At 36.8% G+C, this 23,651-nt stretch overlaps 1 protein-coding gene across 1 annotated transcript in view; it reads left to right on the top strand.

Moving 5' to 3' along the window:
• Positions 1 to 23,651, top strand: part of LOC129008626 (protein kinase C-binding protein NELL1-like) — a 462,105-nt gene that overhangs the window by 417,460 nt on the left and 20,994 nt on the right. The gene's annotated exons all lie outside the window — the stretch shown is intronic.

Raw genomic sequence — 23,651 nt, 5'->3', positions numbered from 1 at the left:
ATTTGGCTCTCGCAATTTGGATTTGAAAGTAGTGAATGTCTGTCCATTTGTCATGAACAGAAGGCCTTAGAATTTGGACACAGGAAGAATAGCTAATGGATGCTGGGCTTAATACCTTGGTGATGAGATGATCTGTGCAGGAAACCACCAGGACACATGTTTACCTATGTAACAAACCTGTACGTCCTGCACATGTACCCTTGAACTTAAAATAAAAGTTAGAAAAAATAAAAAAGAAAGAAAACAGATGTGTTTGTTCTTCAACTCTTTTGAATGGTTTATTGCATGGAAAATTGTTACTCACAGTATCATCCATTTACAGTGAGAGCTTCTATAAGTTGTCAACACTACTTCAAGACATCAATAAGCGGAGTCTTTGGATATTACTGATGGCTGGCACCTGACTTAATAGAGGGACTGGCACTCTGGAGGGAGGGGGAATGGAAGGGAAGCAACATGGGGAGTAAAATCTATGCATTTAGTCCAGTAAGTCCCACCCTTTCGTGAAGTTGTTTGACCTGATGTTATCTAATTAAAGCTACTCTTCCACACAAAGCATTGTGTGACATATATATTTAAAATTATTTTTAAAATTAACTTGATTTTTGGTTTGAAGTATTATTTGTAGAATTTTAGTATCTTTCTTGACTGAAATGATTGTGATACTGTAGGGTGGGAATCGCCGATTAAGGGCCAGTGGTGTAGACTAGAAAAATATGGATTTTGCAGGCAGGAGGCCAGGCTCCCCTCTCAATTTCACCACTTGCTGTCTGTGTGACCCTGTTTGGGAAAACCATGTAACCTTTCTGAGCTTCTTTAAGCTTTAAAAAAGTTGAAATGTGTGGGCACAAAGCCCAACACAGAGTAAGTGCCCTATAAATCCTTACTTTCATTCCTTCCCTTCTTTCAAATAGGTAGACACTCATAGATAATAATGATGCTGTCGGGAACCACGTGCTAACGTATATTGGAGGGACAAAATAGTTTCCTTGCCTGAAATGACAGGTTTGCTCATCTCACACCTCAACTAACCTACTTACTGAGTCGCTCCAAGGCTGTTTTTTTTTTTTCTTTGAAGTAGCCTGATGCCAAACATATGCTGACAGTGATTTCAATATGGAGCATTGTACTAAATTAAATGAGAAGAAAACTCAAAGGCAGCTGGATGTACACTAGTATCTATACATATCTTGTCTCCTTGGAGGTTTTCTCATTTAATAGAGATAGAAAATTTCAGGAGTTAAACTGCCCTTATAAAGAAACGAAGGTTTTAAAATTGGTAGACTTGGTGTTTAAGGATCCTGGTTGAACTTTAATCTAGAGTTTTTTATACTCCAAATGGTGTTGTAAGGTTGGCTTCTCAGAGCCAAAAGGAATTAGAGCCAAAAGGAATTAGAAAACCAGATGATGGGGCTGATTCAATAGCAGTAAATCTTATTGCCATTCCAGGGGCTCCGTGAGGATTCTGCTACTAAAATTGAACAATATTTTTCCTAATTTGTAAAAAAATACATTAATACACAGAATGTGCTTATTTTCTAGGTTTGTATCCATGCTTTTTCTTAATTTTGGCACCTCCTGTTTCTTACCTTTTCCAGAGTCTTGTGCGAGCCGAACATATACCATTCAGCACAATATTATTTGAGTATAATGTTTCAATAGTTCATGATGAGTTGCAGAGCAACCATGACATTCAAGTTAGCGTCTCATAAAATCTGAGAATCATTGTCTGAGATTTGAGCCTAAATATGCCTTAAAAAGCATCTTTAAGTAGGAGTGACCTTAGCCAGGTCAACTATCCCTCTTGCCAGATGGAAAATAGCAGAAAAATATTTTTTCTCTCCCTTATTCTGACAACAGGGAGCTCTACTTATCATGCTTACTTAAAAACCGACAAACACATCTCCCATTGTAAAGACACTAAACATTTTAAGTGCTAACCTTGTTTTTAGCCCTCCTACTTCATATAGTCCAGGTTTGCCTCAGAATCTCAGAACATCAGCATAGCTATGAGGTTAAGAGTGTAGTTTTGCAGTCAGGGTGACTTGGTTTTAAATCCTGCCCCATTCACTCTGTAATCTTGGGCAAATTTGGGGCCTCAGTTTTATTATTTGCAAAATATAAGTAGTAGCACCTCACTAGTAAGTTTGTTGTGACGATAAATAAATTAATAAGCTAGAATTGCATACTCTTTTTGGAGAAAGGATCACCTCTGGTGTGAACATTGCAGTAACCCCAGTGCCCATAGCATATACTCAGTAAATATTACATAAGAAAATTAATGGATAATGCATCTTAAGCAATTAGCAACATGTCTGTACATATTGGCCTCTCAATAAATAGTAAAGATGGCAATAATAATAATGGTAGTTGTATCGTTAGCATTAAGTTACTACATCTTTTGAAATAAATTTTGAAAAGCTACAAAGAATATTTTGCGGCTGGAAGGAAGACTGGGTATGTTTAAAATGACATTTCCCAAGGCAGCCTCCTAAACTTCAATGCCCTTTTCATATCATCAGTGTAGCTTTGGACAAAACAGTCTCTGGCCATCTCTTATTTCATAAGGCCAAACTTTGAGAATAATCTGATTTCCAGTCTCCCTCTCTTGCAAGCCGTGTTTCCAGACTGTTGAGTGGCTCCTGGAAGCAGCAGGTGGTTCATGGATGCAGACATCAGGAATCAAAGCTTGGCTCTAAGAGGGGAGAAGATGGAAAGTTCTTTGAGTCCTTTTGGCTGAATAGGTGTCTTAATGAGATGATCACTCCAGGAAGCATTTCTATTTCCTTCCCTTAAATAATGAGAGTATCTTTGAGTGAATGTATTTACCTTCCTTCAGGCTTAGTTTCTCTGATGTCTGTGTAGGGTTTCTTTTATCTCTGATGACTCACTTTGTCTCACAACAATGATCAGGGTCTTCATTATGCTGCCCAATTTGGTAGCAGAAGCCCATGAGAAGCAAAAATTTGGAAGCCACAATCTTCTCATTATCATGGAGATTAGGTTGCCTTGTCAACAATATATGCAGAAGAAAATAAATTTAAGCTAGCAACTAAGATATATTTATCAAGACCTGGTCTATTAACTTGTTTAGCTTTGTTGTGCAAGCCATTCAAGTTTCTAATGTGGCAGGTGAACTTTTGGGTAGCTTATGTTGCTAATAGCCAAATGGCATACAATAATCAAAGCAATAAATGTGGGTATTATTAAGCACAAGTGCAATGGCCCGAAATAGAATTGCTGAGTGCTTATAAATTACTCTATTATTATTTGAAGGAAAGAACAATCCAAGTTGAAATATGGAAGCTACACACCACACAGTTCTTTCACTATTATTGTCCTGTATAAGGTGATCTCTGGGTTTTATTTATAATTCTCAGGTAAGTTGTTTTTTCTCCGCAGCTGCAGAACTCAGTCTTGAATTCCATTTTCATTTTAAACATCAATAGTTGATTGTATAAGGGCATTCTTCATGCTGCAAGTTCTTGGCATTTTCTATGAGGAATATAGCACAGTAACAATTCTTCGTAGGGATGGGAGAAATAAAACACGACAGACTAAAGATAGGTAGTTAAGTTGTAGCAAAACCCAGCATATAAAGCTTGGCGAAGATTTATACAGAGAAACAAAACTACTGTTCATGCCAGAGAAATCAGTAAAGAGGAACTGAAAAAGAAGTGAAGAACGTATGCTTCAAAGCTATAATGAGACTTGGCTGCCTCAGGCAATATCAGTAAGGAATAACATGCCCTAATTTTGTTGTCTTAGAAGCAAAACATTTCTTTTTCTGTTGATTATTCAGAATATGTGCCATTAGCCATATGTGTACATTTTAGTCAGCAATACAGCTGTAGCCCACATTTCATTAACATGTGTTCTGCTTCCTGCTCAAACACACAACACGCAGACATGTGTCCCTGACCTTTTAATCTAGCTTGCTCTTTCTTCCTTCATTTCCCCATTGTTTATAATAGCAAACTCCCTGAACCCTCTCCTAGACCACCTCCCTCCTTTTTCTATGTTGCTGACATTGTAGGTGTCTCGTCAGTTTGGTAGAAGATGTCTTGGAATAGAGCCTCTCAAAACCTGGAAATTACGTTGAGTCTGTTTGATCTGATTACCTTGGAGGCAGATGACAAACTTTCATCAGCTCTAGCATTTTGTAAATAATCTTTGGTAATCATCGTAGGTCATCTTTGAGTAGATTACTTGGGATTCATCTAGAGTCTCAGTGCCTGGAGATTTTAAAGAAAAAATCAGAGGGTACACGTTCCAGGATGGCTTGGGTCAGTTTGCTGAATGGAAGAAGAAAAATACAGATATACACCAATTTTGGGTCCATTGTGGTCTGACAATTTTGGGAAACTGTGGTTGGATATATATGGATGTCAGCAAGTACAACTTATCTAATGAATGAGTTGATTTTCAAGCTGAGTCCTTGTGTAATGGCTTAGTGTTGAGCCAAAGAAATGCCAGACCTTTGAATCTGCATGTCTTCATGGATAGGGCAAGACCTTGATGCTTAAAGCCCATGTATGGCATCACAGCTGTATGTAATCAAAGACTACTTGGTGGGGTCTGAAGGTAATACAAGTTCACAGAACCAAATGTTATTATGAACAAGCACAGTCAGGGAAGGCTTCCTGGAGAAAGTAGCATTTGCAATGAGATTTGAAGGAAGTAAAATGAAAACATTAAAAGTAGTTGAGTTGTTTCATTATTTTACATTTTAGTAATATATTTCTAAACATTACTTCGGTTGCTAGATTCAACGAATTAATTCGAGTGCTATAAATAGAAAATGAATAAATTTTTCAATTACCTGTTTAGAAATGTACAAAGAGAATGGAGGTAGTTTTAAAGAGGCTTCTTTTAGGCAAAAGGAAAAAAAAAAGATTTAAGCTAAAGAATATAGGAAACTACCTTATTCCAATAGGTGTTGAATGTCAAGTAGTCAGAAATTTTTTTAAAATTGGAATTATATGCTGGAAAACTAGAGGAAGGCTGGAAAAGTCAGAGTCTTTAAGCCTTATTAGTTGAGGATGAGTTTTTGTGTCAAATTACATTTCTAAGAGAATAAGATCCTTGCGACTCAAGATGTGGTTCTGGGACCAGTAACATCAGCATAAACTGGGATTCTATTAAAAATACATAATCTGAGTACCCTCCCAGACCTACTGAATCAGATTCTGCATATTAACGAGACTCCTGGATCATTTGTACACACTTTAACATTTGAGAAGCAGCAGCATTCTTAGGTGGACAGCCTGTTGTAATGCTGTGGTACCCAGCTGATAATCAGCAGAATAATCTAGGTGGTATTTGTTAAATTTAATTAAATTTTTTTTTTTAACAGTAACTCAGATCTAATGAGTCAGAAGTTGGGGGCTATGGTGCGCAGAGGTTGTAGAAATTGTATTACATGTAATATATAGGTTTCTACATTTCAAAGAGCTCCACAGGCAATTCTGGTAATCCAGGTTTGGATGCTGCTGATGTATGAGACTAGAGTAGTGATTCACAACTCTAACTGCTCTCTAGAATCATTTGTGATGTTTAAAAAATATATAATGCTAGGTTCAGTCCTCCAGAGATACTGATTTAATTAGCCTTGGGTGGAATTTACACATGTGTTTTTTTTTAAAGCAGACTTACTTAGATATAATTTATATACCACAAAGTTCATCTATACAGCAACTTTTTTAAAAAAGCTTTCCGGATGATTCTGATGTTCAGTCAGGCTTGAGAACCCCTGGAGAAAGACAAGCAGGAGGCTCTTATATACTCCCATTGGGAAACAAAGAGATCTAATTTTTGGTAGTGTCAATGAATGAAGTCTGTACGGATGTGTGAGGCTAAGATGTAGAGAGAAATTCAGAGAATTCTCTGAGGTTGAATTAACAGATTTTAAAAATTAATTTTGCATGGGTAGAGGACTAATTCAATAGTCTAGGATTATGTCAGTTTCATTTGACCGACTGGATGGATAGTGACACCTGTGGGCTCACTTCCCTCTTTCCTATGTAGGGCTCATTTTTATTCAGAGATTAGGGAGATGGCGTGAGGCATAAAATATTTAGACTTTCAGATTATTTATGAAATTCAACATAGCCAAATTCAGCAGGAGCAACAATAGGTATACTATACCCAAGAAACTCCTGAATACCGGAACTTAGTACCTTTTAAATCTGCAATTAAAGACAATTTGTGTTGTGATCTATCCCTTGTTTGTTGCACAGACCCTTCTTCATACCTCCAAGTATCTTCCTTAAAGGAGGGTTGATAAGAAGTACATATATTGCTACACTCTGAATACTCTTTATTTACACATGCCTGTTTTTACTATAATATCACAAGGAAGAGGCAGGAGCTTCATGCTTGAGGTAACCATGAGTGGTTCATTCTCAGATCAGTCTTTGTTTGTTTGTTTGTTTTTTGAGACAGGGTCTCACTCTGTCACCCAGGCTGGAGTGCAGTGATACACTACAATGGTACAATAATGTCTCACTACCGCCTTGAACTCTTGGGCTCAAGTGATCCTCCCACCTCAGCCTGGATAATTTTTAACTGTTTTTTTGCAGAGACACGGGGTTCCATTATGTTTGCTCAGACTTGTCTCAAACACCTATGCTCAAGTGATCCTCCCAAAGTGCTGGGATTACAGGCGTGAGCCACCAAACCTGGCCTAAAATCAGTCTTTGACAAGATCTCAGCTCTACAGTGTTTTCAACTCACTTTACTCTTGAATCATAAGAATGTAAATTTCCAGCAATATTCTCCTTATCTTTTATTTTTCTATAATCGGTCATGGGGTACAGAGTTCAGAAGAAGTATAGTTACTGAGCATGGTCAGGAGATAAGCCTGGTCCTAGAACAGTAGGAATAATTGTTGGAATCTCTTAGAACCTCTAATTATGAATCTCTTGGAATTTTATTGATTCTGAGCAAATTTTTATAAACACATACATACATAACTGGACACTTTAACTGTTAACTAAGGATGACTAAAACAGTTTTCCAGAGTCTGAGGGAAGTTTTATTGAGTTGGATTGAAAAACAGCTGTGGAAACAGTCTTTTATTCTGTTTGTGATTGGCACAGTTAATAGAAAAGGATTGGAAGCAGGCTCAACGCCTTCAGTATTTAGGATGAATGAGATTCCACATCAACCAGAAATGGGGCTGACCCTGTGTAACATGGATACCACATTCTAAGGTGGACGGAGTCAGGGTTTCCCCTCAGCTCCTCTTCATTGGCCCTTCACTTTCATCCACTAGAGCTTGTAACTGTAAACAAGGTTTGGGATGTTGTTGGGATCTGTGGTTATTTCACACACAGTGGTGGAGGCAGGGCTGATGGAGAAAGTGACCTGGAAATAGTACATGTGTTAGGAATTATGGCTTTTCATTGGCTGAATTTGGTTAAAGAAGGACTTTAAACTTTCTCAGTTTCCTAGGACAAAAATCCTTCTCAGACTCACGGAGCCAGGCAGTGGAGGTAAGAGAATACATTATCTCTGGCCAGCAGAGCTGTATTTGATGACTGAACAAAGGTTTATTCATGTTGCTATAATTGGGATGCTTGTGCCCTGAAAACTCATGTTGAAATTTGATCCCCAATGTTGGAGGTAGGGCCTAATCGGAGGTGTTTGGGTAAAGGGGGCAGATCTTCCATGAATGGCTTGGTGCTGTTCTCTTGGTAATGAGTGAATTCTTGCTTTATTAGTTTCCATGAGAGCTGGTTGTTAGAGCCTGGCACCTCCCCATCTTTCTCTCTCTCTGCTTGCTTCTTTCTCTCTCACTATGTGATCCCTGTACATGCTGACTCGCCTTCCTGTCTTGCCATGAGTGGGAGCAGTCTGAGATCCTCACCAGTTGCAGGTGCCAGCCTATGCTTCTGTATAGCCTGCAGAACCACGAGCCAAATAAACCTCTTTTCTTTATAAATTACCAAGTCTCAGGTATTTCTTTACAGCAACACAATGAACTAAGACACATGTCAACCCACCTTCCCATTTTAAGTATGGAAAGGGCAAACAATAGCATGCAAGGGAATAAAAGTAGTGATAAAAAGGGTCATTCACACCCAGTTGCTCTCTGTTCCTTTAAAGATGCATAAAAAGGAAAATAAATGAGCTAATTAAAAATTCACCTGAGTAGCATGACAATATTATTCTAAAAACATAGAGGAAATGCATACTCTTGTAAATGATGCTTTACAGGCAACAAAAGGCAATTTAAGATGCTATCTCATTATGATAGGAAATAAAGATATATGATCACAAAGAGATATCAGAATGCTATAAAAAGCCAATAAGCCATAAAAAGTCAATAATCTGAGATGATAGTCATCTTGACTGAGAGAAAGAAACCACCGCAAGAATATTGAAAATTCAAGAGCAGAATTAGGGCCAGGAATGGTGGCTCACACCTGTAATCACAGCACTTTGGGAGGGCAAGGCAGGTGGATCACTTGAGGTCAGGGGTTCGAGACCAGCCTGGCCAACATGGTGAAACCCTGTCTCTACTAAAAATACAAAAATTACCCTGGCGTGGTGGCATGTGCCTGTAATCCCAGCTACTCGGGAGGCTGAAGCACAAGAATCGCTTGAACCTGGGAGATGGAGGTTGCAGTGAGCCAAGATTGCATCACCGCACTCCAGCCTAGGCGACAGAGTGAGACTCTGTCTCAGGAAAAAAAAAAAAAAAAAGAAGAATTAAAATTCCCATACTGTAACATAAATAAATAACATATTACAAAATAGAACTAATGGTAAATAATTCAAAATTAAGAAGTTGTCTTAGAAAGCAGAGGGAAAGAAAGACAGAAAAGATGAGTCTGAAGGTAGCAGGTAAGATACAACCACAGCAGTGTTTCTCAAATGAAACATACCAAAATATAGATTAGTAAATTATATAATAATATTTTATAAAGCAGAACCATACATTCATCTGTAGAACACAGGCTCCAGGTAACAATAATAGAGTGTTACACCTAATTACATCCTTATGATTTTTTCAAAGATAATTTTTTTCAAGGATACAAAATTCTATAGAGGAGGATATAAGAATGAAAAGTATAACCTCAAAGAAACAAAAATCTAGTGCATCCCAGAGCTTTTCTCTGCAAAAGAAGTCAAAAGATAAAGAATAAATGCTACTACATTTTGATGGAGAAAATTATGTGATTCAATAAATACTTATCCAGCCAAATTTTTCTTTCTATATGATGATAATAAAAAGTTTGAGTTCAAAAAACACGTTGAATAAGGCACTCCACATACCAGCAGGTAATTTAAAATAAAGACCCCAAAAATAATCACTTCATTAAAGACACAGAAAAGAATATCAAAGCCAGTTGCTCATAGAAGAGAATTAAAATAATTGTTTTACATAAATTAACTGCTAAGGCAGAACACATTAAAAATAAAATATCTGAAGAGAAAAATGTTCCATAGGAAATAGGCAGTCATGGTGCAACTGCAAGGGAAAATGAATGCATATTAAATTTCATATTTCACATGTGAGTCTAAAGTGATATATTGCTCTACAACTATCTATATGTCTCTGTATTCTCACATACAAACATACACACAGAGATGCACACATATATACATACATACTGCATGGGTATGTGTGTATGTATATATTATGTCATACATGCAATATATGAGAGAAAGTGGGGAGGAAGATAAGATTTAGGTGTTGAAAATCTTAAAAGTAAATTCTAGTAGAATTAAAGATAGATTAGTTTTCCAACTCACCACATCAGCTACAAGCAAACTAATCATAGTCCTCTTAATAAAACATACGGATTTTTAAAAAATAGCAGGGCAGCCTACAATACAGAATGTCAAATATAAAATAACAAAATATTAACTATATGGTATAATTAAATATAAATAGTTTAGATTCCCACTTATAAGGCAAAAACTATGCATTTGTATTTTAAAAATCAACAACATTAAGTTATAAGACTGATAACTAAAAAAAAAAAAAAATCCAGAATTGGGCAAATGTAAAGCAATTCTGAACAGAAAGAATGCAATGGAGGTAATGTTAATATCTATAAAAATAGAACTCAAGGGAAAAAACATTAAAAGAATTGTGAATAGACACTTAATATTGATGAAAAGTAGACTTCATCATATAGACATCATAGATATGAATCTGTGTTTACTAATATGAAAACACATAAAGCAAATATCTTAAGCAAGGAAGATTGGCAGAAACAGACTTGCAGTGGCAGATTTTAATGCACCGTTCTCAGTTTGTAACAAGCGACACAGAAAATAAATACAAGCATGAGGATTAAATAATTCATAAAGGTGAATTACTACATATATCTCAAAATTTGTACCCTATAGAGAATATTCCTATTTTTCAAGTGTTCATGGAATATTACCAACAATGATAATAGAAAACACTAGTCATGTTTGTAAACCAGGAATTATTTGGCTGTACACAGTAAAACTCTGAAAGAATGACAAAAGTTTCCACAAACCAAGAAACCACAACTATTGAGAAACATCTAGTAAAGTAAATCTCTTAAATAACAAATTGTTCAAAGAAAGAATAAAACATGAGTAACAAATTATTTAGAATTACTGGAATATATGGGAATAAACACAGCACTGTATGCCAAGCTTCTACATGGCCAAAACTATATTTTGAAATAAATTCATATCTTTGCATACTTTTTCATTCTAGGAAGTGTACTCTATAGCACTGTCTAGAACAGAAGGTAAGTTATTGGAAATAAAGCTAAGGAAAATTGAAAGGGGCAGTTGTCAGTTGCTAAAGTGCTATGAATGCCACTTACAGTAGAAGATAATAAAGTTTCTTAGTGATGTGGATGGTACTTTTTGAAAGTGATTTCTGGATGAGGAGGGGAATAGAGGATTGGTAGAGAAAATGATGACCTTGGTTTTGAACATACTGATGTCTGATTCATTTCTACATTAAAACAAGGTAATAATTATAATCATAATGACAGTAAATATTTTTATTAGGGGCTTGAAATGTCCTAGACACTGTGCTAAGTGCTTTACAAGTATTACCTCAATGAATTCTCATTATATTTCTATACCTTTAAAGTATTTGTCTATGTCTTATTTTTTCATTTCAATTAAATGTAATGGCTTTATTTTTAAAAAGCAATACAGCACATCATAAAAATTTAACTTGTAAAAGAGATTATTGAATGAAATGTGTTAATATGTCTACCTCTTGCTGTCTCAGACACCCAACAGCCCTGTGTAGAAATAATTACTTTTCTTGTTTCTTGGATGTCCTTTTCACGATCTGGTATGAATATTCGGAAAATATGTACATATACATTTATGCATATAACTCTTTTTATTTATAAACTAGAGGCATATTATATATGGTTAAATACCTCCTTTTTCACTTAGTGTGTTGGATATAGTCTCGTGTGCAACCTATAGAATCATATTATATTTTTCTATGCCTATATTGTATTGTTTGTGTGGCTGTGGCATGATTTATTTAAACAGATGACTATTGGTGAATCTTTTAGTTTTTTTCCAGGTTTACTTCTAAAAAGAACATTTCAATAAATAAACTTGTACCTATCTCTTTGTGCATATGGTGCATGCATATGTTTATCTGTAGAAAAATAATCTTGTAAGTGGATTACTGTGTCAAAGGTATGCACATTTTAAATTTTGATAGATATTTCCAACTTTGCCTTCCAAAGAATTTGTAACAATTTACATTTCTAATAGTAACATATGATAGTACATCTTTCTTTACATCCTTGCCAACAAAGTAGTGTTGGATTATATGATCTTTGCCCATCTGCTATATATTACACACACACACACACACACACTCGTGCACACACACACACACGGAGATAAAATGGTACCTTATTATTTTAACTTATTCTTCTTTGAGCATTTTTTTTTAAACAGGATCTTGCTCTGTCACCCACATCCTCCTCCCATCCATATGCCCTTTCAAGTCAATTTCTTAGAATTGGCTCTGTAGATTGTTGTCAATTCTTTATCCACATCCACTCCATAAACCATTCCAATTCCATTTCCAGCCTTATCACTCTTCTCTGACTTACATGTTGACAGCTCCAGGAGACATATCACTGCTGTCACCTTATTTGATGTCTCAGTAGCATTTGACCTTAGTCAATCACCAATCCTCTTCTTGAGACACTTTCTTCTCTTTTCTGTGATAACACATTCTATTGTTTCCCTTGCCACCTTTCTACTTAGCCTTTTTTAATCATCTTTGCAGCCTCCTGTTCTATCTAAACTAAATATGTTGAAGTTTTCTAGGCTTCAAACCTGGTTTCTCTTTTCCCTTTTTTCCCTCCTATAAACGAAGGTGATCACAGATCAACATCTCCAGCCCATATCTTTTCTTTGAGGTCTGAATTTGTATTAAAATGCCCAATTACTATTTCATCTCACAAAATAGTGTGCCTTAAACTCAACTTCTAACTTTGTACTCTAAATATATCTCTGGCAGTCTTTACTATCTCAGCTTATTATAGCACTGTCCCTCCAATTTGAACACTGGAAGCATGAGCGTCATTCTTGACTTCATCTAACAAGTCTTGTCTAGTTTGTCTGGAAAATGTATCTCAAATCCATATAATTTTACCCATGTTCAAACTACTATGATCTCTTTTGTGAACTGGTTAAATAGCCTCCTTTCTGCTCTCCATATCTCTCCTTTCTACTCTTCCAATCTAATGCAGCCAGAGTGATTGTCGTAAAAAATATAAATTAAGTTATATGAATACTAACCGTGTGTTCAGTGATTTACGTAGGTTATCTCATTTATTTTTCAAATGATCTTATGAGACAGGTACTACTATAGCCCTTAAAGAAGTTAAATAATTTACTCAGATGGTGGGACTGAGATTTAGATGCAGGCCACTTGGCTTTAGAGCCTATACTCTGAAACACTAGGCAATACTCTCTCACAAAAATGTACCATTTTCTTCCTAACAGCAACTTGAACTATTGTAGCTTAATACTTCACCTGTATTGCCTCTGGGGACCTTGAAAATTACGGCTGAATTCTTTACAGTGGTGATCATTTCTTTTCCTGGCACTCAGCATCAAAGGGAGTCTTGGTTTAGGCAGCTGAATTAGGACATGCTTATTGGGGCTGCATCCTGAACTCCTAGAGGGCTCCATTCAGGTGAACAGGATTTTATACACACTATTTTATGATGCTGTTGATGGGGATGCACTATAGGAAAAAATCATTTTCTCTGAAAGTACAGATTAATTTAGAAAAGCACCAAGGTGATTCTATGGAAATAGCATATTTACATACATTTCTCAGCAACTGCAGAATACCTACTAGTCTCTTAACAGTTAATCATAGTAATCAAAGATGCAGAGAGAGACCGTGTCATTATATGACAATTTTCCCATGAAGATCTGCATAAAAACAAGCACTGTTCTTTCTCTCCAATCCATCCTCTCTATACTGTTAAATTCATTTTTCTAAAATACAGCCCAAATCCAGGAAGTTCGTGGTTTAAACTTCAAAGTCTTCTCTGCCCAACAAAGGCCAGATCTTGCTCTAGCATTTGAAAGCCTCTAGGATCTGGTTCCTATGCTATTTTTTTCTTAGACTTATCTCTGTCTATTCCATTTATGTACATGATTCCCCTCCCCTCAAAAAAACAGTTTATTTTCCCTACACGAGCTCTATATTCTCACTCTGTGTCTTACTCTTCTTTGTTCTCATATCTTCTTCAACTGAAATGCTTCACCCTACCCAATGTCTGCATTTAAAAATCCTTATTTAAGGTGTGAAAACATATAGCATAGTGCTAGGTAGAAATTAAATTATTGTTACTATTTGCTACTCTTTATTTTTCTTATAGCATGACTTTTAGTAGAGAAGTGGCTCAGGAAATTGGATTAATGAGAATGCAGAGTACAGTGGATAGACTATGTTGGTCAGCTAGAGCCTGCGGCTTGAATAATGAATATTCGGATAGAGGTCTCTGAATCTCCAGGCTAGTTAACAAGAGTAGGCATGTGGACAGCTCTTGGCTGAAGTAGAGAGAAAGGAGCAAGTCCATACATAAGAATTAAGTCAGTATGTGTTTTTATGGGGCCATTGGTAGGTAAAAAATATCAAAGGTGTCAACCATGGGGGCATTGGAGGAAAATGATCAGAAGTGTGGTAGACAAAAGATAGCCCATAGCAGATTGCTGGGTGTGTGTTACTCATATGACATCAAATGGTCTGAGGTCAGAGGGTATAGGGGTGTTTTGCCCAGTCAAGGACCAGTCTTCCCAAACTTTACTGCTAAATTTCCTTTTATAAGAGCCTTACGGAAGAAAAGGAGGCTTGGAGAAACAAGTGACTTGCTCAAGGTCACACTGCTAGTTGTATTCCTTATGGTTCCAGTGTTAACAGGTTACACACTGCTCCTCAGAACAATTCTTGTTGGCAGTTACAAGATGAATTGTGATAGGATTCAAGCCCTATCACAGGGTGAGTGGAAGGACCATTCACACAGATCTTGAATGCTAAAATGACATCTAGCGTTTGCTTGTCAGCCACTGGGAAGACATTGAAGTTTAAAAAATTAACTAGATCTGGGCTGTATCTTAGTTTAGAGTATGTATATGTCCCTGTGAGCTTGTACCTGAACTACAGAGACTTTCTGAGAGTATTGAAATAGTGCATCTGTCATTCAGCTTTAAACTTGGGTCTTATTACTGTCCCTCACTGCATGTAGTATCATATAAATTAAATCACATTAAATACTTTTATTATTGTCTTGCCAATGACAAAATGAAAATGCACTATTATGTTAAAAGTCTTAATTTATATAAGGCAAAAATTATTACCATTTTCGTAATCGTATTTTGGAATTTCATCAAAAAATATACAAGGAGCCTTATAAAATAGAAATGACTTGGCAGGGACATGATCATGATGGTGTAGGCTGCACTTGGCACTACCCCAGGGAGCTCTTGTGGATGACTACAGTGAGCGTTCTCATTGTAGTTACTGCAGGTTTATATTGTTATTATGGTAATTTTCAAGCAGATGACATTGAAATATTGTAAGTAAGAGATGCTTTGTTTCCCTTGTTTGTCCACGATTGCAGTTGCAGCTAATAGTGGTGCTGTGTCCTGAGCTTCTCCTGAACACTGAGGTCCTGGGTATATGTGCATCAACGTTAGTGTTGAAGATAGTTTATGTATGCATCATCTCCATTTTCTAGTTTCTCTGGCTGTTTAATTGCTGTAAAATAGAGCAATATGCCATTCAACCAGCAATTTCTTTATCTAATAATAGAGTGATTATAATAGCACCTACTGCATATGATTGCTGATAGCATAAAATAAGATAATGAATACCTTCTAAACGGTATTTTGTCCAATAGATGTTAACTCTTATAGTGATTGCTTGATTTATTGATTTATGAAGTTGGATCTGGGCTCAGTAGGTCAGAGATGAGAGTCTCGCTCTCCACATTACGATCAAGGGCTTCTCTGGCCCCGGGTGAAATGGTGGTTTGCAAGGCTAACTCTAGGGGCATACCAAGAGAATAGAGGCACCAAGGGCATTTCCAGATGAGTGCCATTTGTTAGTCTGTGGTTTATCAGTAGTGGAATTGCCAATCATCTTACTGTGTTTAGTTCCCTTTGTCTTGATGGCACAACCACTGTACGTTTGTGTCTTATGTTTCTACTCCTTCTCACAATACTATAGTTGGGAGAGCTTAGTGGCAAGCTGTGCATAGACCCAGAGACATTAACAATACACTGTCTAGGATTTTCTTTTTTCAGTGTGGTGATGGTTAAGCGCACATCCTCCAGAATTAGACTACCTGGTATTGAATCCTGGCTTTGTCATTTATTAGCAGAGTGACCCTGGACAAGAACTTGACCACATAATATGTAGTTTCCTCAGTTATACAATGGGGGTAAGACATACTTATCTTTTATGGTATAGGAATTAAATATGATAATTCATACAATATATTTATAACAATATCTAGCACCTAAAATTAAATAAATGTTAACTATTATTTCTGTGTTTGTATGTTTAGTTATTCATCTAAATATTTATTAGCTATAATATGTTCAACATTATTCTGAGTATTGGGGGGTACAATGAGCCACACTGTCATGGAACCCACATGCTAGTGGAAGAAATAGGTGGCAAATAAAAGGCGAATAAATGAACTCCATACTTTCAGGATGATGTAAAAGGTAGAGGTGACTTTTGAGTTGAGACATAAAAGGGACTAGCTTTTGTCAAAGGTTATTTTAGTCTGGGCACAGTGTCCCACACCTGTAATATCACTACTTTGGGAGGCTAAGTTGGGAGGATCACTTGAGGCCCCAAGTTTGAGATCAGCCTGAGAAACTAATGAGGCCCCACCTCTACAGAAAAATTTTAAAAAATTAGCCAGTTTTGGTGGCCCATATTTGTAGACTCAGCTACTCAGAAGGCTGAGGTAGGAAGATCACTTGAGCCCAGGAGTTCAACATTACAGTGAACCATGATCACACCACTGCACTGCAGCCTGGGTGAGACTTTGTCTATTTAAAAAAAAAAACAAAACAAACAAACAATGATTTTCTAGTCAGGGGGCAACAACAAATGCCCAATGCAAGAAGGAGCTTGAAACATTCAAAGAACAGATAGAAATTTGGCATTGTTAGAGTAGAATAGGGGACAGGCAAGGGATAGGAACGATGGGGCAGGTCGTAGAAGAACCAGAAGAAAAAAATGGATTTTATTCTAAATGTAACAGGAAAGCAATGGAGCGTTTTAAGGAAGAGAGGGATATGACCTGATTTATGTATTTCACAAAAGTGGCTCAGGCTGTGGGAAGAGTGAACTTTGAGGAATGAGTTGAAGCAGGAACACCATCAAGCTGTTGCAGTTTATGTTTTCATACCCGTGAGCTTCTGAAGGGCTCATCTCTCCATTCTCCATTTTTCAGAATACAATAGGTACTTAGTAAATGCCTACTGGATGAATAAATAAATTGAATGAACCAGGAAACTCTGTAAATTCCACGTATGACAGGTAGCTTGCCCTCATCCCTTGTAGGCAGGGGCTGTGTCATACCCTAACACCTGACCAGATCTGTTTTGTTCTTAGTAATTGGAGTGAATATTCCTAAGGAAAGGAAAATGGCAAATGATTTAGAAAGAAAGGAAAGAGTGTTATGCATCTTTTTTTTTTTTCAGCCTCTCGATTTTCGAGCATTGAACCTAGTAACATTAAACAAAGTTTTAATTTCTATTTGGGCACATGAACTATTTTAGAATAAGAAGATTTTGTTTTTGCAGGATCCTAAAAGCACCAGTATTTTCATTTACTAAATATTATCCTTACATGTGGGGTAGGTAGCATTGGTAGAAGTCTTTTCAGGTCATCAATATAGTAGCTAAAAGATAAAATTTGGGCTGAGTCTGATACCGGAATCTTCACCCACCACCAGCAACTATCACCTATTGGCTTCTGTCATTGGATTAACTTAAATAGAAAGCTCGATGTACCCAGTTACACGTGGGAACTTCTTACTTCATCATTGTTGATCCTAGAAGCTTTCATTTCCTTTCATAATAATTCATTAACCCTTTATCAACTTTTACCCTAAAATAGGTTCTAACTGAAGATAAAACTCAGTGTGACTTTTAGATAAAGAGTTTCTGATTTGAAAGGCAGATAGAAAAAACCTTGAATAGAAGAGAAAAAGAATGAATAACAAGTAGACTATTGAGTCTTAATGGATTTTTTTTTTTTTTTTTTTTGAGACGGATTCTCACTCTGTGGCCCAGGCTGCAGTGCAGTGGAGCGATCTCGGCTCACTGCAACCTCCCCCTCCCCGGTTCAAGGTTCAAGTGATTCTCCTGCCTCAGCCTCCAGAGTAGCTGGGACTATAGGCATGTGCCACCACACCTGGCTAATTTTTCATATTTTTTAATAGAGACAGGGCTTCACTGTGTTAGCCAGGATGGTCTCTAACTCCTGACCTCGTGATCCGCTCCACCTCAGCCTCCCAAAGTGCTGGGATTACAGGCGTGAGCCACCGCTCCTGGCCCAATGGAATGGTTTTAACTACATATAAAACTTATCTTTGACATTGGAGGTAGCAGAATGAAAATGTTCCTTTTATTTCATTGCCAAGAGCAAAACAAGTAGAATCAAAATTTTCACCAAACTTCAAGTGAAGAACAAGATAGGAAGAGGAAATTTTATGTTCATATCCTGGAACTTTTTAAGAAAATTTTTTTGTTTGAGTCACCTTAGGTTTTGACTAAGGAATTTAATGCTGGTGTGATCTGAAAAGAAAAAAAAAGAAAATATTTTGCTAGTTACTAGAGTTGCAAATTATAGCAGAATGCCAAAATTTATGGAAAGAGATCTTTATTCTCTATTTTTCTATTATCATACTGACAAGTATTATTATATGTGATTGAGAAATTATTATTTTAAGGCCAGTAAGAACTTCTTTGCTTTGCTCTAATATCATTTATGAATGTTCAAAACCTGATGTCCTGGGAAGTTGTTTGGGACATAAGGTGCTTTAAACACCAGGGTCAGCTGAAATGTGGCAGTAAGGAAGGAGTATGAGATATTGAGTCCAGGAAAATTGTTTCTCTTTAGATTAGGGGTCAGCAAATTATGGCCCATGTACCAAACTTGGCCTGCTGTTTTTTAAAAAATCGATACATATTAGTTATATAGCTGATTGTTTTTGTAAATCAGGTTTGATTGGAACATAGCCACACTTACTTGCTTATGCATTACCTATGGCTATTTTTATGCTACAGTGGCATAATTGGGCAGTTGTGTCAGAGACGTGTTCCAGAAAGGCTATTACTATCTGGCCCTTTATAAGAAAACTGCTAATCCCTGTCATAGTGCAGATTTTACAGTTTGTCATCCCTAATTCCCCAAAGCAAATTGTCTATCATTGTCTATCAGTCTTCTATGATGACAGCTTGTTTTCTGTGAGTCCCAGTGGCTCTATGTGTGTGTGTGTGTGTGTGTGTGTGCGTGTGTGTGTGTGTATCACTGAATAAATTTTGTAGCTTCAATAAAGGATATTGTTCTAGATTTTATGTACCTGGCCATAGGAGTTTATAGATGACCATGACCATACCCTCAGGGACATAGAGAAGGTGCTTCAAAAGATACATAGCAGCAGTTTGGGCAAAATAATAATCTTGATAGAAGTAAACTGATATTGACAGAGTGCCTCTGTATTGCTGGATCTGTGTTTCACAATGGTTTTTTTTCTCATTATCATAATTACTATGCAAAGTACAGTTAGGGTTTCACATAAGGAACTGAGGCTCTGAGAAGTTATTTTCTTAAAACAACAAATCTAGTGAGTCCAGACTCAAACCTGCCTCTGGCTCCAAAACCCATCCATATATGTCCTTTCTATCACCACATTTGAGCTCTTCCTGGGTAAATTATACACATAAGTCAGACAAATTCAACAGATTTGTATTGATAGCAACAAATCATTTTTTTCTTAACTTTGCACACCATCTTATACTGCATGTAATCTTATGCTGCATATATAGGTCAAGTAACTTTTTTTTAGCTGCGAAGTGAGAGAGTATTAGTGTCTTACCACGGACTGCTATTCATACCTCACGTCTAATTTTTTTAAAGTGTATCTTCAAAATGTTTATAGAGGGCAATGTTCATACTCTTTGGGAGATTTGAAACATTTTTTAGGTAGAGTGAGACATCCCCCATCAGAATTTTCATCAGCATTTAATTTTTCAGAGAGGTACAAAGTCCTTCAAAATGCCACAGCTAAAGGTTGTTGGGGTCATGGGGAATTTGAGATCAATTATATGGGTAGCCTGCTACGATTTATCATTTGAAGATAGCATCTATGTGAATTTAAAGAGAGGCTAGTCAATATCACAGCACAGAGATAGGACACAGCCAGTATAAGAATATTAGACATAAAAAAGAGAGAAGTGAAGCCTCCCTTCTATGGCCCCTCATGAATGGGGGATGGGACATAGATAAAAATGCTGAGTGCTATTTTAGCATAAGTGCTTAGAGTAAAGCAAGGCTAAGGCAAGAATTACTTATTTTTCAGTATAATAATTCAATGTCTATCCTGAGCCAATAGAGGAATCAGATGTAATGGCTTACAAAAGTAAATCATGTAGTAGCCAAGTGGAAATTGGTTTAATTACATTAATTTGTCTCATTTTTCATTCTCCAAGGTGAGTGAAAAGCTTTTATGAAAACTAACCAAAGTGCTAATCCCTTGAAATTCATCCAAACATTTAAATAGCATTACATAAAATTATCAATTAGATTAGAAGGAAAAATAATTGTGGATGAATGTCTTCTCTCCTGTGGTGCATGTCTTCTCTCTATGAATGCTTTCTTATGGACAGCAATGGTGGGCTATATATAATGCAACAAACCCCTCAGTAGGATGCATATTTGTACAGCTAACTATATAAATTTTGTCAGAAACAAATCAAAGACCAAGACAAAATTAACAAAGGCTGTTTATTCATAAACTCGTGGCAAGGTAATCCATCTGCCGTTATTTGTTTCTGCAAGCTGCAAAGGTATCAGAAAGGAGAGTAAGTTTTATAGAATTAAAAGAGGAAAGATTGAGGCAGTCTCTGATTGGCAATCATTCTATATGGTGCGATTTTAGGATGCAGAGGAGACTTTCTCATTCATCTTTAGGAATATTGGTAGTTCTTGGTTGATGGCTAGGGAGCAAGCTAGCCATTTAGGGATATTTCAAAAGAGGAAGGATTGTTCAATCTTAGAGATGGAGGGCTTTCTGTGGTTGGCCATTTCCTGGAACAAGTGCGGGCAAATGAGGAGCTTTTATTGTGGTCAGGCTTTCATATGGTGCTTATTTGAAAGTGAGGGTCTGCCATGGCAGGCAGTTTCTCAGTGATTTCTTACTAGCTATAGTGGAGGAGAGAGGCAGGGCTTCCTATGGACCATGGTGTATTTGTGAGCTATCTTCATCTCTTATTGGAGATTAGTTTCCATTTTGCCACTTCCTGTAGTTTGAGATGTACAATAATACAGAAAATAAATAGAGTCCACAAAGAAGAGGAATGGCCAAAGAATGGGTGTTAAATGGCCCAGAAACATTGGTCTCAGCTGGGTTTATAAAGGCTAGTTCATCTTTCCAGTATTCAATGACCTCGTTTGTTGTTGTTGATGGCGAGGGTGTTAGCCACAAAATTATGGTTAACACTCCTTTCTAGGAAGGTAAGCAAAATATAGTTCAGCCATGATGTGGATCATAAATAATAGAAAAAAGCATTGGGGTTCTCCCTATTTGCCTATTCAGTGTTTATTTCTCTAGTTGTAACAGAGGTATTTTGGCTCTGTTAAAAAGATCATTTATGTTCATGGTGTGGCCATGTATTTCTGACAAGCAGCAGTGAACTTGGGATCAGGGAGTTTGAGATTTGGGCTCAGCTCTGTCACTTTGCAGCTGTGTGACATTGAGCTCATGGAAAGACCTGGTATATTGAGCAAGACAAATTAGGAGGGATGAGAACAATGCCATAAATGCAGACAGGTCTGCTTAAACTTTGGCTATCTCGACCTGCTTACTTTTCACTTATTTTTATGTGGATCTTAACAAATACCTTCACGAGTGAGGCTGATGGGGGATTCTTTCTGTTAGGTGAGATTTGAGTTGAGGCAAAACCTCCAGCTCCTTGGGAGGCAAATGAGAGCTTTACCCAGATATAGGACAGATATGATTTTTCTTAATCAACTGTCCTATTATTAGATATAATCTGTTTATGGATATCATATAATTGAAAGAGCCTGGAGCGTCAAAACAAGATAGACTTGGATTTCAACCCTGGCTCTGCCATGTGCTAAGCATAAGAGCCTAGGAAACTTAACTTTTCAAACCTTAGTTTCCTTTTCTGAACAATGAAAAATGCCTTGCAGAATCATGTAGATTAAAGATGATGAATACACATTTTCTGGCACATAATAGGTGTTTAATAAACTGTAGCTATTTTTATATGACATAGATTTTGCCTCAGGCAACATCAGGAGGTCCATTTCTGGCTCAATATCTTCTTATTGATAAATATCCCTTTCTCTGAAGATCTTTTCTGGAGCTGGGAGATATATAACATTACCTGGTAGATTTTACCCCCTCTATTTAAACAGCCTAGATAAAGACCTCAGAACATTTTTTGAGCATTATAAAGAATGCCTTGAGGAATCTCCAGCTAGTTAAAAACTGGCCTTTATATAACTCTGGTTTAAATAACTCAGTTATGTGAGAACGGGGACTCAGCGAATAAAGTTATTTCTAAGCCGACAGCAAATGCATGGAAATGTGGATAAAATGGGTGATAATCTGTGAAAATTCATTTTTAATTTTAGAGGCAAATATTTTTAAATTTTTAATGCATTTTCAACTTACAGACTAGGCAAATAGGGAAAATGATCATTCTAGGGTCTACTGTTATCTAACCATGCTTCTAATTTTGATTTTGATTTCAATATATAACATATTCACCATAGGTCTTATCCATTGCTGTGTTTATTGTTTATCCAGCTATCCATCCATTCATCCAATTATTTGTCCTTGGTCATTTGTTTTTAAATATTATTCAGCCCATATTCGATACTAGATTCCATGTGTGCTAAGGGTAATAAAGATACAGAAATGTAAGACATCCCCTGTGTTTAAAAAAAATTCAGGCCATTGAAGTAGATGCATGCACAATGACAATGACAATATAACTCAACTTTACAGAATTTAACTTCATAAAAACTGAGAAGGGATGGTGATTCTTCTCTCAGGGCAGGCCCTAAGTCAAGGATGTGTACAAGGTACCATACGGGGCCTAGTGGAAGGATGGAGGATGAGAAGGCAGAACTTTTTTGTGGAGTGAATCTCAAGATGGGTTTTGAGGGATGAGAATATATTTGCTCAAGGAACAGGTGAGTAGAGCATCCCAGATGGAAGGAACAGGATGAGAAATGGCACCAAGTATTCCAAGGTGATGTGATTTTTTTTAAACACATAATATCTACTGGATGGCTTTTTCATTTTCTTGGTTCAAATCTGTCAATAGGACTCAGTAAGTAGTTTAGGATTTTGGTCAATAGCAGCTTGGATTAGAAGGGCAAGTTAGGTAGACTGAAAATATTCATGGTTAGTAGAAGGACAGTGGGAACAACGTCTATAGGGACAACAGCTCAGTGGTTAAGGGTCAGCCAGGCTGACTAGCATTAGGCCTGGCTCTAGAAGGTCTTGGCTGTACAGTCTTAAGCAAGTTACTTAACTATTCTGTGCCTTAGTTTTTCCCATCTGTAAAATGGAATGAATAAAGATACTGTCACATGAGGTTCTAGTGAGAATTAAATGAGTTAATACATGTAAAGAGTGTAGAACAATGTCTGGCACATGGGAAATGTGCAGAAAGAAACTGTGTATTTCCTAAAATGATAATGATGATGATGATAATATATGCCCCCTAGAGAGGAGGAAAATTGAGGCCCATCTGCATTTTAGGCACAGCTCTAGGAAATTTACATACTTGATCAATTTGCTGTCAAAAAAATCCAGTGAGGGTATTTATAAAAAATAGCCATTTGTAGAAAAGGAAACAGACAA

This window comes from Pongo pygmaeus, chromosome 9, assembly GCF_028885625.2.
Source record: "Pongo pygmaeus isolate AG05252 chromosome 9, NHGRI_mPonPyg2-v2.0_pri, whole genome shotgun sequence".
Taxonomy (NCBI): Eukaryota; Metazoa; Chordata; class Mammalia; order Primates; family Hominidae; genus Pongo; species Pongo pygmaeus.
The sequence above is the reverse complement of the archived record's forward strand: the minus strand, read 5'-3'. Positions and strand labels throughout refer to the sequence as shown.